This window comes from Pan paniscus, chromosome 23 (assembly GCF_029289425.2).
Source record: "Pan paniscus chromosome 23, NHGRI_mPanPan1-v2.0_pri, whole genome shotgun sequence".
In the NCBI taxonomy this organism is placed as follows: domain Eukaryota; kingdom Metazoa; phylum Chordata; class Mammalia; order Primates; family Hominidae; genus Pan; species Pan paniscus.
The window spans coordinates 2,875,582-2,892,774 of record NC_085927.1 but is presented as its reverse complement, the minus strand read 5'-3'; the positions used below and the strand labels follow the sequence as shown (position 1 = coordinate 2,892,774).

At 45.1% G+C, this 17,193-nt stretch overlaps 1 protein-coding gene across 5 annotated transcripts in view; it reads left to right on the top strand.

Moving 5' to 3' along the window:
* LOC117977803 (histidine-rich glycoprotein-like) overlaps positions 1–17,193 on the top strand; it is a 139,207-nt gene that overhangs the window by 37,119 nt on the left and 84,895 nt on the right. For all 5 annotated transcript variants that reach the window (XM_063603452.1, XM_063603450.1, XM_063603453.1 and 2 more), the window contains one exon: positions 7,544–7,666. The gene's annotated coding sequence lies outside the window, so the exon portion shown is untranslated. The remainder of the gene's footprint in view (positions 1–7,543; positions 7,667–17,193) is intronic.

Here is a 17,193-nt window from a genome sequence, read left to right as displayed (position 1 = left end):
AAGAAACAAACAAAAGACAGTGATTATACTTTCAAGTAGCAGTTTGTTTAGGGCCCCAGATATTCCATCTGTAGTTCTCTATGCTCATATTTGTTTGTTTTAATAAGGCTGTGGCCCAAAACCTTACATTTTTGTAGAAATTAAAGCTTTTCGGTTCCATACTAAAGACAGGACAGCCCCATGATCTAAATCCAAGGGTGATGGCTTAGATTGAGGGCCATTTCTTGTTGACATGGAGATGGTTGAGTTGGTCTACAATAAATCTATGAGAGAAGCAGGTTGTGATGAGTTGGAAGTGTTGGCTTCCTTCATGGTCTCAAAGTTCCCTGTCAAGTTCACCTCAGCTCTGCTGTACTCCTGTTCTGCCGTCAGGTTGGGAATGCTTGGCCAGTAGTGGTTATCCACATGGTTCTCAACTGCCGGTGCTTCCCTGATCCACTGTCTGCCAGAAATGCAATTGTAGCAGAGGAGGCTGGTAAGCGGACAGAAGCCAGAGATGGTAACTGGCCACCGCCTGGCTGAGGAAGAGAGCGGTGGGCTCTCAATCCTAGCTCACATGCCAAGTGCCATCCTCATCCAACATCCAGCGGTGTCCCCCATAATGTGCACTGCCTGGCCTGAGGTAAATGGAGAGCTCAGCTAAGGCCTAAAGTTGAAAAGGGGCTTTCCAGAGCCCCAGGAGTGCTGGACATCTCACCAGCCATGGAAAGAGACTGTGTCCTCGTGGCCACAGACTGGCAATGATGGAAGACTGCCCTCATTTCAGGGCCTTCTGGAGTCTTCACTTGAGAGTTCAGCTCTGGCAACAGAGGACACTTCTGGTGTCCAAAGATTCTCAGTGCCTGGCGGATGTAAAACTGATTGATGGCATCTGCTGGCTTCTGGAGCACTGCTTAGCCATTCTTATCTGTGTTCCCCAGCCAAAGCACTGCAGAAAGCTTGGTCTCTGGCTAGCATTCTGGACTGTTAGACAGCCTGGCTGCAGCTAGCACTGGATGGAGAGAGTACAGTGTGGTGAAGTGGGGACAGTGGGCATTCTGCCACATGGCCTAGGGTTTCTCGTGACTCTGGACTGCCCAGGTGTGGTGACCAGAAGGGAATCAGGGAGTGGAAACCGTTTCTAGGCCACAGCTCAGGGAGGGAGAAACCAGGCTGAGCCTGTTGATGGTCCTGAGGTGAGATGAAACTGGGAGTCCAGGGAGACCAAAGAAGCTCAGATAAACTCTGCAGGGCAGAGTATTCAGGGTATGAAAAGGACAAAGTCACAAAACAAAAAAGCTCCAGAGTCTTCAGCTAAATACTGAGCAGAACATGTATGTGTGTAAACTACCCAAGTCTGGGGTAAAACAAAAACACCTTAAGTAAACAGAAAGAACAACGCTCGAACCTCCCACAGAACCAGGCATATTTGGTGTTCCCACCAGCAACAGTGGACAAATCTTATACTTCCCAGACCATTGGATGGAACACTCAGAAAAGAATTTGCCTCAGTAGTGTGGAAGATTAGATCTAGGCCAAGGCTGCTAAGGTCCTACTTAACAAGACCTCAAAGAAAACCCTGAAAGAACCAAAATCTTTTCAGATAATTTAACTGCATCCTAGAACATAGCTCAATAATATTTACAGGAACCCAACAATATCCAATGCAAAATAAGATAAATTTCACGTTGTCTGCCATCCAGCTGAAAACTACCAGACATGTGAAAAGAAAGGAAATGTCTCAATAATGAGAAGAAAATTTTATCAATAGATACAGAAATGGCACATAAGATGGAATTAGTAGGCAATGATATTAAAACAGTTATTATAATGATAACATTGCACAACAAGAAGGTAAAGGGAAGCTAGAACATGGAAGTAGAGACATGGAAGACCCAGCTTGAACTTGTAGAGATGAAAAATACAATGTCTGAGATGAAAAATATACTAAATGGCATTTAAAATAGAATAGATATTATACAAAGAAGGATTAGTCAACTGGAAGATGTAGCAGTAGAAACTATCAAAAATGGAACATGGAGAAAAAAATGGAAAAAATTGAACAGAAAATCAGCACCAACAGGACTAATATATGTGTAATTGGAGTTCCTGAAGAAGTGGGGAGTAGTATAAGAAAAAATATTTGAAAAAACTGTGGCTGAAAAATTTTAAATTTGATAAAAACCATAAACCCAGAGATCTAAGAACCAATGAACCCCTAGCACAACAGACATGAGGATGACACACTGAAGCACATCATAATCAAATTGCCCCAAACCAGTGACAACGAGAAAATATGAAAAGTTACCAAAGGGAAAAGGGCATTATACAGAGAGGAACAAAGATGAAAATGGGCTGAGCGTGGTGGCTAACACCTGTAATTCCAGCACTTCGGGAGACTGAGGCAGGATGATCACTTGAGCCCAGGAGTTCAAGACCAGCCTGGCCAACATGGTGAAACCCTGTCTCTACTGAAAATACAAAAATTAGCAGGGCGTGGTGGTGTGCATCTGTAACCCCAGCTAATCAGGAGGCTGAGGAGGGAAAAATCACTTGAACCTGGGAGGCGGGGGTTGCGGTGAGCTGAGATGACGCCTGGGCGACAGAGCGAGACTCTGTCTCAAAAAAAAAAAAAAAAAGGCAGACATCTGGTTAGAAACAAAGCAAGGCCAGGCTTGGTGATGCACACCTGTTATCCCAGCACTTTGGGAGACCAAGGCAGGATGATCACTTGAGCCCAGGTGTTCAAGACCAGCCTGGGCAACATGGCAAAACCTGACCTCTACATAAAATGTAAAAATTAGCTGGGTGTGGTGGCGCATACCTGTAGTCCCACCTACTTGGAAGGCTGAGGTGGGAGGATTGCTTGAACCCAGGAGGTAAAGGTTTCAGTGAGCTGAAATCATGCCACTGCACTCCTTCCTGGGTGACAGAGTGAGACTCTGTCTCAAAAAAAAAAAAAAAAAAAAAAAGAGAAAAGAACAGAAACAATGCAAACCAGAGGATAGTGCAGTATCTTCTATAAAATACTTAAGGATAAAATGATTGTCAGTCTAGAATTCTACACCCAGCAAAAATATCTTTCAAAGATGATAGTGAAATAAAGACGTTCAGACATTGAAAAGCTTGAAGAATTCATTACCAGCCAGTCCTCACTACAAGGAATATTAAAGGAAATCCTTCAGTCAGAGGGAAAGTGAAACCAGATGGAAGTCCAGATCTACACAAAAGAATGTACAGCACCAAAGAGGTCAAATATGTGAGCAAAAATACAGTATTAAAAAGCATTTTTAAAAGATAATTGACTGTTTAAGGCAAAAAAATGATAACAAATTAATGTGAGTTTACAGCACATATAGAAGCAAAATGCATGAAAACAATAACACAAAACCCAAAAGGAGGGAAATGAATGGGTACTGCTTTAAGGTTCTTATCCTCTATGTGAAGTGGTATAATGTTGACGGCAGCCAATGCTAAGTTGAATACATATACTGTATTAGTCTGCTCTTGCACTGCTATAAAGAAATGTCTGAGACTGGTGCTGGGTGCGGTGTCTCACGCCTGTAATCCCAGCACTTTGGGAGGCGGAGGCAGGCGGATCACGAGGTCAAGAGATCAAGAACGTCTTGGCCAACATGGTGAAACCCTGTCTCTACTAAAAATACAAAAAAATTAGCTGGGCATGGTGGCATATGCCTGTAGTCCCAGCTAAGCTACTTGGGAGGCTGAGGCAGCAGAATCACTTGAACCAGGGAGGTGGAGGTTGCAGTGAGCCGAGATGGCACCACTGCACTGCAGCCTGGGCGACAGAGCAAGACTACATCTCAAAAAAAGAAGTCTGAGACTGGGTAATTTATGAAGAAAAGGGATTTAATTGGCTCACGGTTCTGCAGGCTGTACAAGTGTGATTCTGTCATCTGCTTGGCTACTGGGGAGGCCTCAGGGAGCTTTCAATCATGACAGAAGGCCAAGGGGAAGCAGGCACATCTTATATGACTGGAGCAGGAGGAAGAGAGAGAGGGGGAGGTGCCACACACTATTAAACAACTGGAACTTGTGAGAACTCACTTGCTATATAGTACCACGCGGGGATGGTGTTAAACCATGAGAAACTGGCTCCATGATCCAATCACCTCCCTCCAGAACCCACGTTTGGCATTGGGGATTACTTTTCCACATGAGAGTTGGGTAGGGACACAGATCCAAACAATATGATATATCATAAACCATAGAGCAATGACTAAGTCTCAAAACCAAACCAAGGAAAAATAGTTATATGTAAAAGGCCAACAAAGAAGATTAAATGAAATAAAAATACTCAACAAATTCAAAAGAAGTCAGAGAAAGAGGAAAAAGAGAACAAACTACAGATGCGACAAATAAAAAGCAAACAGGAAGATGACCAATTAAAACCAAACTCTCCGGCATTCCACCATCTGTGTGTGATTATTTAGCAACTCTCTGCCTCCGACAATACCTGTCACACAGGGTTGTCTTCAGAGCTTGCCACATGTGATATGGAAAGCCTGCTGTTTGCAGACCTGCAATCATTATATATTAGCTCTTATTGTTGGTAGGAGAGACCCAGGTCTCTGTGTTGGTCATGCTGAGAGCTCCCTTCTCATTGCTCTGTTTTCCCCCTCCTTTCATCCCTTTCTGTACTTCCAAGCCCCCTATCATCTGGTTGGAGAAGATTCTCAGCCTCTCGATCTGCAAATGTTCAAAGTCCATGAACCAAATAGCTAACAAATGTATTTCTGTATGTTTATCTGCTACCCACGGATCCAGGAGAATTGCTTTCCTTCCTCCAAGAATTCCGTGGCTGCTGATGCCAAGAATGTGCTCTCTCTGTCCTCTCCTCTTTTCTGATCTGCATATTATCAACCGCTCTGCACTTCTGGGAAGACTTTACACAGGGACAACTATGAGTTTTTGTAGGAAGATGAGAAGTCACCACTTTGAGAACCATCCATTAGACGTTCCAATATTGCTGCAGACATGGACTCTAGCACGTTCTCTTCTTCTCTGACACCCACCCCTTCCCCCACTGGCCACAGCAACTTGGGTTTGCTGTTCAGCTATGGCAGTGCCTACCTCTGGGGAACCGTGACTTGTTTTATACTCTATCCAATAACACAGTGTGTCCTTATACAAAGTAGGTGTTCAATATACATCTGTTGAAGGGATTTCATCACAGTTAAATCTGTGGAGAGTTCAGCAGATAAGTGAGTTGCTCAAGATGCTCAGAGGCTGTCTCATTCCATTTGGGCTGCCGTAACAAAATACCTTAGCCTAGGGGGCTTATAAGCAGCAGAAATTTATGTCTCATAGGTCTGGATGCTGTCAAGTGGAAGGTCGAGGTAGTGGCAGATTGGGTGTCTGTTGAGGGCCTGTTCCTTATAGAGGGCACCTCCTAGCTGTGTCCTCACATGGTGGAAGGAGAACAAGCTCCCTTGGCTCCCTTTTACAAGGCCACTTATCCCATTCATGGGGTCTTTGCTTTCATGATGAAGTCACTTCCTAAAGTCTTTGCCTCCTAATTCAAACCTAACCTATCAGGGGTTAGGTTTCAACACACGGATTTTAGGGGCACACAAACATTGACTATAGCAGAGACATAACTGGACCTGGGTCTGGGACCTTCTGGGTCCAGCTCCATTATGACACTCACACTGCACATGGTCTCCCAAATGATGTAATTCTGTTCTGTGACATTGTGCCCATGAGGCAGGGATGCAGTAGAAGCCTCTGCAGACATGGCTTGTTCTTGGGACATCCACCTGGCTTTGTGCTGCAGGCCTGGAAGAATCCACCAGCTGCCCACTCTCATGCCTGACTCAGGTTCGTGGGTCCCTCCAGGCACATGTCAGATAGCCCACTCAATTTTTTACTTGCCCCACTTCCCTGGGTTCCCTTCTGAATTCAGGAACCATGGAGGGAGCTGAGAGTCTCTGTTTTTAGCTCATGCTCTTGTCTCCTATTTGGGAACAATGCCCAGGCAAGGCAATCTCTTTCCTACTGTTTTCTAAGAACATCAGGGGCTTCCTCCAAACTCTTCACCCACTCCCTCCACTAATCCCTTCTCCCTCAGGGACACAGGGCACAAGCCCACCTCCTGTGTGAAGATCCTGCCACAGGGTGGATCTTTGGTTTTCTGTGGGTATCCAGAGAAGAAGCTAAAGGTGAATGTACTCCGGAATCCAGGAGCTCTGGCGATTTTCTCTCCTTAGCTCAGCGAGCATCCCCACAGATACCCCTCGCCCCACACCAGGCCCCTTGAATCCATACCATAAAATGTATGTCAGTTTGTTCAACTAAGGACCCCGCTGAGTATTTAATCCCTATTTAAGGATGATGTTTATTTTATTTTTGAGTTTAAATTAATCAGCCTCAGGATACACAATTAGATAAGGCTGGGATTTAGCTCCCCTGGAATGATTTATTTCACATCAAGCCTTCTTAACTCTTTGGCTGCAGAGGGGAAGTGCCTGTATCTTTCTCTGCAGAGTTGCCTAGGGCTGGCCAGGTGAACAGACACGCTCCCTCCTCCCCATCGTTCCAACCAGGACACAGTGTGTGCTTATGATGCAGGGAGTTAGAATACTAGCCTTTTCATCACAACAGTCATAAATCCTCACACAGGGAAATAGAGATAACATACAAGTAGGAAAAAAAGAAAAAGAAGCAGTCTTGAATTCTGCTACCTAAAGATAACCATTGTTACCATGTAGGCAAGCTTCCTTTCATGCTGTGTCAAGTGTTGAAAAAATATGCCTCAACATTACAAACACACAGGACTATGTAGAGGATAATGATATCAAACTTTCATGTACCTCCCAGTTAAAATTCAAACGTGGTAGCTTTTGGATGCATTTGCCCCAGAGTTTAAGGGAAGAAAACTACGGATTCAGCCATAATGTTCATGCTGACCCTCGAGTTATATGTCCCTTTTCTAGTCCAGTTACCGCCTCCCTCCCCACTATTCTGAAGTCAATATGTGTCTTCCCATCCATGTTTAATACCTAGTGTGCATGTCCATGAAGAATGGATAGTGTTCTTTGGTCTGTTTTTGCAATTTTATACAAATAGCAGTCCATACATACTCTCCTGAAAGTTGCTTTTTTCTTCAACAATATCTTCCAGATGAATCTAGAATTCTGCATTTCTGGTGAGCAGAGGATGTGTGAACCCCCTGCAATCCCCACCCCAAGGTGATGCTGATGTTCTGGTCCAAGACCTGCACGTAGCCTGGTGAGGCTTGGAGTCTTGGGACAGGTCTGTTTTCAGCCCTTTCTTCCTAGGAAGCACAGCCAGATGACCTTGGGGCTGGAGACCTCACAATGCCCCTCGCCAGCAGTGCGCACATCCATCTTCACTCATCTTCATCAATATTTGTTATCGCACTTTCTGATATTGTTCCTGGATTTTGCTGTGCAGCTGAATGCGTGCCTTGTGTTTCCCAGCCCTTCAGGTCTCCCCCTCTGTGAATTGCTCCTGGCTCATATGTCTGTTGGGTCTTTGGTTACTCCTTGCTGACTTGTAAATGTTATTTTTTTTTTTTTAGACGGAGTTTTGCACTTGTTGCCTAGGTGGGAGTGCAATGGCATGATCACGGCTCACCGCAACTTCTACCTCCCGGGTTCAAGCGATTCTCCTGCCTCAGCCTCCTGAGTAGCTGGGATTACAGGTAAGCGCCACCACGCCTGGCTAATTTTGTATTTTTAGTAGAGACAGGGTTTCTCCATGTTGGTCAGACTGGTCTCGAACTCCCGACCTCAGGTGATCCACCCACCTCAGCTTCCCAAAGTGCTGGGATTACAGGCATGAGCCACCACGTCTGGCCAATTTTGATTTTAATGATCTGTATATCAATGCTTTTTTGGCCAAATATCTTACAAATATGTTTTCCCTATTGGTGCACTGTATTAGTCCATTTTCACACTGCCAATAAAGACATACCCCAGACTGGGAAGCAAAAGAGGTTTAATTGGACTTACAGTTTCACATGACTGAGGAGGCCTCAGAATCATGGTGGGAGGTGAAAGGCACTTCTTACATGGCAGTGGCCACAGAAAAATGAGGATGATGCAAAAGTGGAACCCCCTGATAAAACCGTCAGATCTCATGAGATTTATTCACTACCAGGAGAACAGTATGGGGGAACCACCCCCATGATTCCAATTATCTCCCACCAGGTCCCTCCCACAACACAGGAGAATTATGGGAGGACAATTCAAGATGAGACTTGGGTGGGGACATGCAGCCAAACCGTATCATGCACTGTCTTTGTCTTTTAACTTCATTCATCGCCTCTTTTGTCAGATCAAAGCTACTACATTTAGTATGATTGAATTTATCAGTAATTTCTTTTATGATGTCTGTGTTTTGTGTCATATTAAAAAAAAGTTTTTCTCTGTTTAGTGTCATAAAATCTGTCCTCTGTTTTCTTCTAAAAATTGGAAATCTGCTTTTCATATTTTGTTTTATTTCCTTTGTTCTTTGATTCATAGGGATGTGAGGTAGAAATCTCTATTAGTTAACTCTTGCTCTGTAACAAGTAACCCCACACCTCAGAGGCCTAAGACCATAGGCCACCATTTCTCACTCATGAGCATGGATTGCTTGGGAGGTTTCAGTTCGAACTGTGGTGGCTGAGCTGGATCTGCTCCAAGTGTCTCTGATCCTCCTTGGGTTGGGGCCTGCCAGGGTGCCTTCTTCTCATGGCAATGGCAGGAGTGCAAAGAACAAAGGGAAATGTGAAGGTCTCTTATCTTACCACCCAGGCTCAGAATGTGCAGACTACCACTTTACCACATCCATTGGCCAAAGTAAGTCACATGGCCAAACCAGAAGTCAAGGGCAGGAAGTTTAAGTATGAATCCCATCTCCACGTGCTATGATTTCCTGGGCTTTCAACTTCTTAAGGCTGAATTGTTTTATTCTCACCTCCCCAGCCTGCAGAAAATACATTTTCTCCAGGACTCGTTGAGCCATAGGGCAGAATGATTGTGGTTGACAAGGACTAGATGGAACTCAAGGCTCCAGCCTCTGTGCAGTGGACAGGTGCCATCTGGCCACTGAGGCCAATTCCTTCCCTTTGTCCCCATCTAGGGCCTCTGTTCTGTGCCAATCTCACTGTCATTCTGCCCAGGCCTTCCAGGCATCAGCCTCTTAATAGTTCCTGGCTTCGTTCCCTCTCTTCACATCTATTATGTGAGGGTTTCCATCCTTATTTGGTGTAGGAGGACTTGGCTGAGTCAACTCAGCCTGTCACGTCCCCAGTCTCAGCACTTGGGTACCCCTGAGTGCTCAGCATGAGTGGAGCCCCCGGCGTCTCCCTCCACAGCACGTTCTGAAGGCATAGGAGCTGGACTGACATTCGGGACTCCTAAACCTTTGTTCCACTTCTGTCATGACAGCTTCATTGGTCCAGGCAAATCATGGCAGCTCTCTATTCCTCATTTTTTTATTCCTCACACAATGGAATTACATAACCCTCAGTGCTTACCTAAGGGAGGAGAAATGATTCCCCTGCCTTCTCCCCATTTCTGCATTTGCCAGAGCATCAGATTTTTGTGTCTGGCCAAGAATATAGGGAAGGAAGAGCAGGTAAGCTTTGGGCACAAAGAGGGCGTTTAGGGGTTTCACTTAAGGAAAGAAAGTCAGGGTGCAGAGAGGGGTGGTGGAGCATGAACTTGGGCCAATGGTGAGGAACTAATGAAGTGCAATGTTCATGGGTTAGGTTCTGTAGCAGCCTGGGTCCCATCAAGAGATAGAAACCACATAGTGGGTCTAACGGGGAAGTGTAGTATAAAGGATTGCAACTATGATAAAAGAGTCACTGTAAGACATAAAGCAACCCTGCCTGGTGCCCTAGTGCAGAGGGAGGTACCCAAGGAAGCACAGATTTGAAAGGTGTTCAGATGTCATAAAATGTGGTTCAGCCACCACATAAGAGACGTTCGTGGATTTGGGCAGGCTGGAGCTAGTCAGCAGCTTTTGCACAAGAACTAGGCCACCCACTGGAGTGCAGGTGAGGGACCTGGCTGTGAACCGCTGGAATGCAGGGGAAGGAACCGGCCGTGAGCCGCTGGTGTGCAAGGGAGGGAGCCGGCCGAGAGCCGCTGGTGCAGGTGAGGGAGCTGGCCATGAGCCGCTGGAATGCAGATGAGGGAGCTAGCCGTGAGCCGCTGGTGCAGGGATGCATGGCGGGAGCCTGGTTGCCTTTGTAGGGCAGGAAGCCTCCAGAATGCCTGAGTCCCGCAGGGTCTGGCAGAAGGAATGGCAGCTCTGTGCGGAACCTCTAGAATACAGATCACTGTGTGCAGGTTGCACAAGGGGTACAAGATGGGGTCTGGGAAAATTTTCAGGAACTTTCAGATCACATGGGCCCTGCTGCATTTTGGTTTCCATGTCGAGATGTTGCAAGCCAAGGCTACAAGGTGGCTGAGGGACCACGCCTAGGTCTGTGGTTGGGGCTTGAACATGATCAAGGCACAGCCAGAGAGCTCCTGCCCCCTGCATTCTCTCCATCCTCTACCTAGATGCCTGCAGAATGTTCACTCCCAGAAGGCATATTGAACAGTGTTTCCCAGTTTATCACAGTGCACGTATTGAAAGGTGCACTAGGAGCTGGGAGGCAACAGACTGAAAACTGACACTGGAAACGCTGGCTCATAGCAACGAAGAGAAGCTGAAAAGGAGTGGGGAGGAACTAACTGTAATTTTACATCAATGATCTGCATCTTTGTTTCGATTGTTTGTGGCAACCAAAATGACTATTCTTTCTACCCTCCTAGTTCAGTCATAGCCTGAGACTTTTTTTTTTTTTTTTTTTTTTGAGATGAAGTCTCACTCTGTTACTCAGACTGGGGTGCAGTGGCTGGTCTCGACTCATTGCAATCTCCACCTCCCGGATCCAAGTGATTCTCCTGCCTCAGCTTCCAGAGTAGCTGTGGCTAACAGGCACCCTCCACCATGACTGGCAAATTTTCGTATTATATGTAGAGATAGGGTTTCTCCATGTTGGTCAGACTGGTCTTGAACTCCCGACCTCAGGTGATCTGCCCGCCTCTGCCTCCCAAAATGCTGAGATTACAGATGTGAGCCACTGTGCCTGGCCGCCTGAGACATTTTGGGCAACAGCTGTGACAGAAAAAACGTGCATCCCTTCCGTGCAGGGGATTTAAGAAGTGGCTCATGGCTGATTATGTTTTCTTTGCTCTGTTTCTGGAACTGTGGGAGCATCTTCTGGGATAAGGGTCTATCTGTTTGAGTCTCTGAATGACTACGACCACCAGAGCCCCCTTGTTGACCCGTGGTGGATGTGAAATCAATTCAGAAGTAAAGGCCGGGTGTGGTGGCTCACACCTGTAATCCCAGCACTTTGGGAGGCTGAGACGGGCAGATCATGAGTTCAGGTAATCGAGACCATCCTGACTAACACGGTGAAACCCCATCTCTACTAAAAATATAAAAAATTAGCCGGGCATGGTGGCAGGCGTCTGTAGTCCCAGCTACTCAGGAGGCTGAGGCAGGAGAATCTCTTGAACTCAGGAGGTGGAGGTTACAGTGGTCTGAGATTGCACCACTGCACTCCAGCCTGGGTGACAGAGCGAGACTCCATCCACCGCACCCCACCCCCAGCAAAAAAAAAAAAAAAAAAAGAAAAGAAGTCAACTTTGCTGTTGAAGCCACTGAGGTTTGGGGGCTTGTTTGTTACACAGCGTCACCTGTCCTGACCAATGCATGACTCATTTCATCCTTGGCACAGCCCCTGAGAGAAGGGCCTTTATCCTCATTTCATGAATGAAGAGTGAAGTCTCAGAGATGTTAGCAGCTTGAGCAAGCTCACACAGTGAGGGGTGGAGCTTGGATTTGAATCCAGGTCTGTCTAACCTCAAAGACTGAAGTGGGGATGAAAATAAGTTGTTATTGTTGTTTGCCTGTCACCCAGGTGATGTAACTCTTGTCTAGGCTCTGCCTACGGCGGCTTTGTGACATATCTCTGCACTGATTACCCAGGTGATGTAACTCTTGTCTAGGCTTTGCCTATGGAGACTTTGTGACATAGCTCTGCACTGATCACCCAGGTGATGGAACTCTTGTCTAGGCTCTTCTATCCTTGGATTGTAACCTTGCAGGATCTTGAACTCATATCCTTTAAGGGATCGTAGAAGTGAACACATCAAAGCTGCCATGATAAAGTTGTATAAAAGTGGGCAATATTGCCAAATGCAAAATATCTGGGCTATATTTTGGTCTGAGATCACCATTTGAGATTCCTGGAAGTTAGGGAATATGGAGGCCAACTCCCGTAGGGATGTTGTATAAGACTCCAAGCCCTAAGTCAATGATCTCAACCCTGTGGATCAGCACTGTCCATGTAATGGGGCATCTTAACCCATTTTGTGCTGCTATAACAGAATACCATAGACTAGGGAATCTATAAAGAAAAGAAATTTATTTCTTAGAGTTCTGGAGGCTAGGAAGTCCAAGGATGAGGGGGTCTGCATCTGGTGAGGGCCTTCTTGCTGTGTCATCTCATGGCTGAAGGCAGCAGAGCAAGACTTTCAGAAAGAAAGGGAGCAAAAGGGGCTGAACTTGCTTTTAATACAAGTGCGCTCCCAAGATAACTAACCCACCCCCCAGATAACTAAACTATTCCTGAGATAGTGACATTAATCCACGCATGGGGGCAGAGTCTCATAACCCAATCACTCTTATTAGGCCCCACCTCTCAACACTGTCACATAGAGGATTAAGTTTCCAACACTTGAGCTCGGGGGGACACATGAAGACCATACATTGGGGATTGATGAGTATATGGGAGGGACCAGTCATGAATATTTTGGCTGAGAGTTGTGTTTGGGAGCTGAAGCCATGCTCCATCATGGCAGGGCACACATAGACCTTTGAATGCTCTGAGGAATGAATATTGAACAGTGTAACTCATGGCAGAAGGTGGAATATTTAAAAGGCAGAACTGCCTGGGTCAACTAAAAGAGTGAACAAACAGCCTGTAGCCTGTGGCTGGCTCCTCTTTTCTTCCCATCCCCATCTTTCACCTTTCTCTCTTTCTTTCTTTCCCTGCCTCCCTCTCTCTCTCTCTTTCTTCCCTCCCTCTTTCCTTCCTTTCTTCCTTCCTTCCTCTACCTTCTTCTTTCTCTCCCTCCCTGCTTCCTTGTTTCTTTCCTTCTTTCTCTTTCCCTCTTTCTCTCCCTCCTTCCTTCCTTCTTTCTCTCATTTCCTTCTCTCTTTCTTTCTCTCTCTCCCTCCATCTTTCTTTCTCTCATTCTTTCCTTCCATCTCTCTTTCCTTCTTTGTCCCCTTCCTTCCTTCCTTTCTTCCTCCCTCCTTCCTAACTTCCTTTCTTCTCTCTTCCTTTGACTGATGTGTTCTGAGCCCAAGCACCCTGTGGGGTACTAAGTGGTACCAAAATTGACTCAAGAATCAAGAAGAAATAGAAAACTAAGAAGTACTATAACATGAAGAACATAAAATCTCGAGTAAAATAAAATCTCTCACAAAGGAGGGACTAGGCCCAGATGGTTGTATGAGCAAATTTTACAGACTTGCAAAGAATGGATCATTCTAATTATGTTCCAAACAACTGTAGCTAGGAATATTAATGCTTGATTTTTCAAGAGCTTCATTTCCTAAAATCTGTAGGTTCAAAGGTAGATTAGCCTGTGTTGGAAATCCTCAAATATTGTGCAGGTCCTTGAAGTTTTAGCATTAAAAAAGAAAGGGCTTGCCTGCATTAACTTTGAATTTTGTAACAGTTACCAGTTAATGGAGATACTGTATGCCTTTATATACACTCTGATTTTATAGGAATGGAGGCATATCAGACACATGGCTCTCCACGCAGGTATTTTCCTTTGTAACATATCTTGGACATCATTTTTGAGCATCCTTTAAAATTTATTTCTTTAAATAGCTGCATAGTAGTCTATCATATGAAAACCATAATTTCAATAAACAGTAAAGTGTTAATCATTAATGTGATTGATAAACATTAAGGTGATTTCTAGACTTTTGTTAATTAAAAAGGTGGTATAATACTTTCTCCCATTCATACATAATTCCAGGCATCATGAGTATGTCTGTAGGGTAAATTTCTGGAAATGAAATTGCTGAATCAGAGAGTATTTCCATTTATAATTTTGGTATATATTGTTTAATTAAAATTGATATAGTTTTTACTAATTTATAATCCCAGTAACAAGATGTGAGTACCACTTCAAACTCCACAACTTCACTGGCAGTGCTTGAAGTCATGATGCATATTGCCAGCCTCTCTTCAAGTAAAGTTCTATTAACTCTACAAAAATTTTATAAATGGCAGACGTTACATTTCCAGATAGCTTTGTGGTAACCAAAAAAGAATTGATTTATTAGCAATTTGTATATCACATTGAGACAAAATATATTTGTGATAAATATCATTATTGTTACGTAATTAAAACATCTCATGTATTAAGAAATCATACTTTAGATGGGGTCAAACTGGCCGATTAGAAGCAGCTGTGTCCCATGGCTCTCACAGAGAGCAATGAAAACTGTGAGTGAATTCTGCACCTTCAATTGAGGTATTCAGATTCTTGCATTGGAACTGACTGGGCAGACAGCTCGACCCACAGAGAGTCAGGAAAAGCAAGTGGGTCAATGACCCATCCAGGTGTGGCTAGCCGAGCCCCCACTCGCAGGCAAGGGAGGCCATGAGTGATTGTTCGACTCTGCCCGGGAAACCATGCTTCTCCGATGGATCTTTGCAACCTGCAGATGAAGAGGTCCCCTCAAGAGCTCAGCCACCACGGTCTTGGGTCTGAAGCACAGAGCTGTGTAGAGTCTCAGCGGAGTGCTCGCTGGCTTACTGGGGCATGCATGGAAACCCAGGAATTTTGCATACTCTGCCCAGAGAATTCCAGCAAAGTGGGAGATACATCTGTGCATTCCCCTATGAAGGGGGCTGAATCCAGGGAGCCAAGTGACATCATTCTGAGGCCCCACTCCCACAGCACCTTATAAGACCCATTGGCTTGGAATTCCAGCAGGCCAGTGGCAGCAGGCTGGAGATAGCTGGAGGTGGACTGAGTTCCCAGGGGGAGGGGCAGTGGCTCTATCTGTGGTTTGAGTTGGCTGCTCTAGCCTGCTGGCACCAGGGACCAGGAGGAGTCCCCTATAACACAGTACAGCTGTTGTGACTGATTGTGGCCAGGCTGCTTCTTTAAGTGAGACTGAAATCCATCCCTCCTCACTGGACAGGGCCTCCCCATCAGAATTTTAGCAACTCCAGCCGGAGTTCTATGGACAGAACTCTGATTTCTCCCTGGGATGAAGTCCCCAGGGAGAGGGGTAGCTACTGTCTCCCCAGTTCAGCCAACTGAACCTTTCCAGCCTGCTGGCTCTGCAGACTCCTGGGGATCAGAACAACACACCTGCTCTGCCAAAGGGCAGCCAGACTGCTTCTTTAAGCAGTCCCTGAGCCTGTTCCTCCTGACTGGGTGAGACCTCCCAACAGGGGTCACCAGAAACCTCCTACAGGAGCGTTCCAGCTGGCATCAAGTCAGTACCCCCTTGGACTGGTGCTCCCAGAGGAAGGATCAGGTTGCCATCTTTGCTGTTTCGCAGCCTTTACTTGTGATACCTCCAGGTGCATGTATGTGAGATAAGGCCCCCAAGGAGAGGTAATAAAAATCAATTCAAGATGGATTAAAGACTTAAATCTTAGACCTAAAACCATAAAAACCCTAGAAGAAAACCTAGGCAATACCATTCAGGACATAGGCATGAGCAAAGACTTTGTGACTAAAACACCAAAAGCCATGGCAACAAAAGCCCAAATTGACAAATGGGATCTAATTAAAGTAAAGAGCTTTGGCACAGCAAAATAAACTATCATCAGAGTGAACAGACAACTTACAGAATGGGAGAAAATTTTTGCAATCTATCTGTCTGACAAAGGGCTAATATCCAGAATCTACAAAGAACTTAAACAAATTTACAAGAAAAAAACAGCCCCATCAAAAAGTGGGCAAAGGAAACGAGCAGACACTTCTCAAAAGAAGACATTTATGCGGCCAACAAACATATGAAAAAAAGCTCATCACCAGTGGTCATTAGATGAATGCAAATCAAAACCACAATGAGATACCATCTCACTCCAGTTAGAATGGCGATTATTAAAAAGTCAGGAAACAGCAGATGCTGATGAGGCTGTGGAGAAACAGGAATGCTTTTACACTGTTGGTAGGAGTGTAAATTAGTTCAGTCATTGTGGAAGACAGTGTGAAAATTCCTCAAAGATATAGAACCAGAAATACCATTTGACCCAGTAATCCCATTATAGGGTATATACCCAAAGCATTATAAATTATTATACTATAAAGACACATGAACTGTATGTTTATTTCAGCACTGTATGTTTATTTCAGCACTGTATGTTTATTTCAACACTGTTCACAATAGCAAAGACTTGGAACCAACCCAAATGCCCATTAATGATAAACTGGATAAAGAAAATGTGGCATATATACACCATGGAATACTATGCATTTATGTCCTTTCCAGGGACAGGGATGAAGCTGGAAACCATCATTCTCAGCAAACTAACACAAGAAAAGAAAACCAGGCCAGGAGCAGTGACTCATGCCTGTAGTCTCAGAACTTTGGGAGGCTGAGGTGGGGAGTTTGAGATCAGCCTGACCAACATGGAGAAACCCCGTCTCTACTAAAAATAAAAACAATTAGTCAGGCGTATTGGCACATACCTGTAATCCTAGCTACTTGGGAGGCTGAGGCAGGAGAATCGCTTGAACCCAGGAGGCAGAGGTTGTGGTGAGCCGAGATCACGCCATTGCACTCCAACCTGGGCAACGAGAGTGAAAATTTGTCTCAAAAAAAAAAAAAAAAAAAAGAGAGAGAAAGAAAAAGAGAAAAGAAAACCACACACTGCATGTTCTCACTCATAAGTGGGAGTTGAACAATGAGGACACATGGACACAGGAAGGGGAACATCACACACTGGGGCCTGTCATGGGGCGGGAGGCTAGGGGAGGAAAAGCGTTAGGAGAAATACCTATGTAGATGACGGGTTGATGGGTGCAGCAAACCACCATGGCACGTGTATAACTATGTAACAAACCTGCATGCTCTGCCCATGTATCACAGAACTTAAAGTACAACAAAGAAAACTTTACATAAATGCAT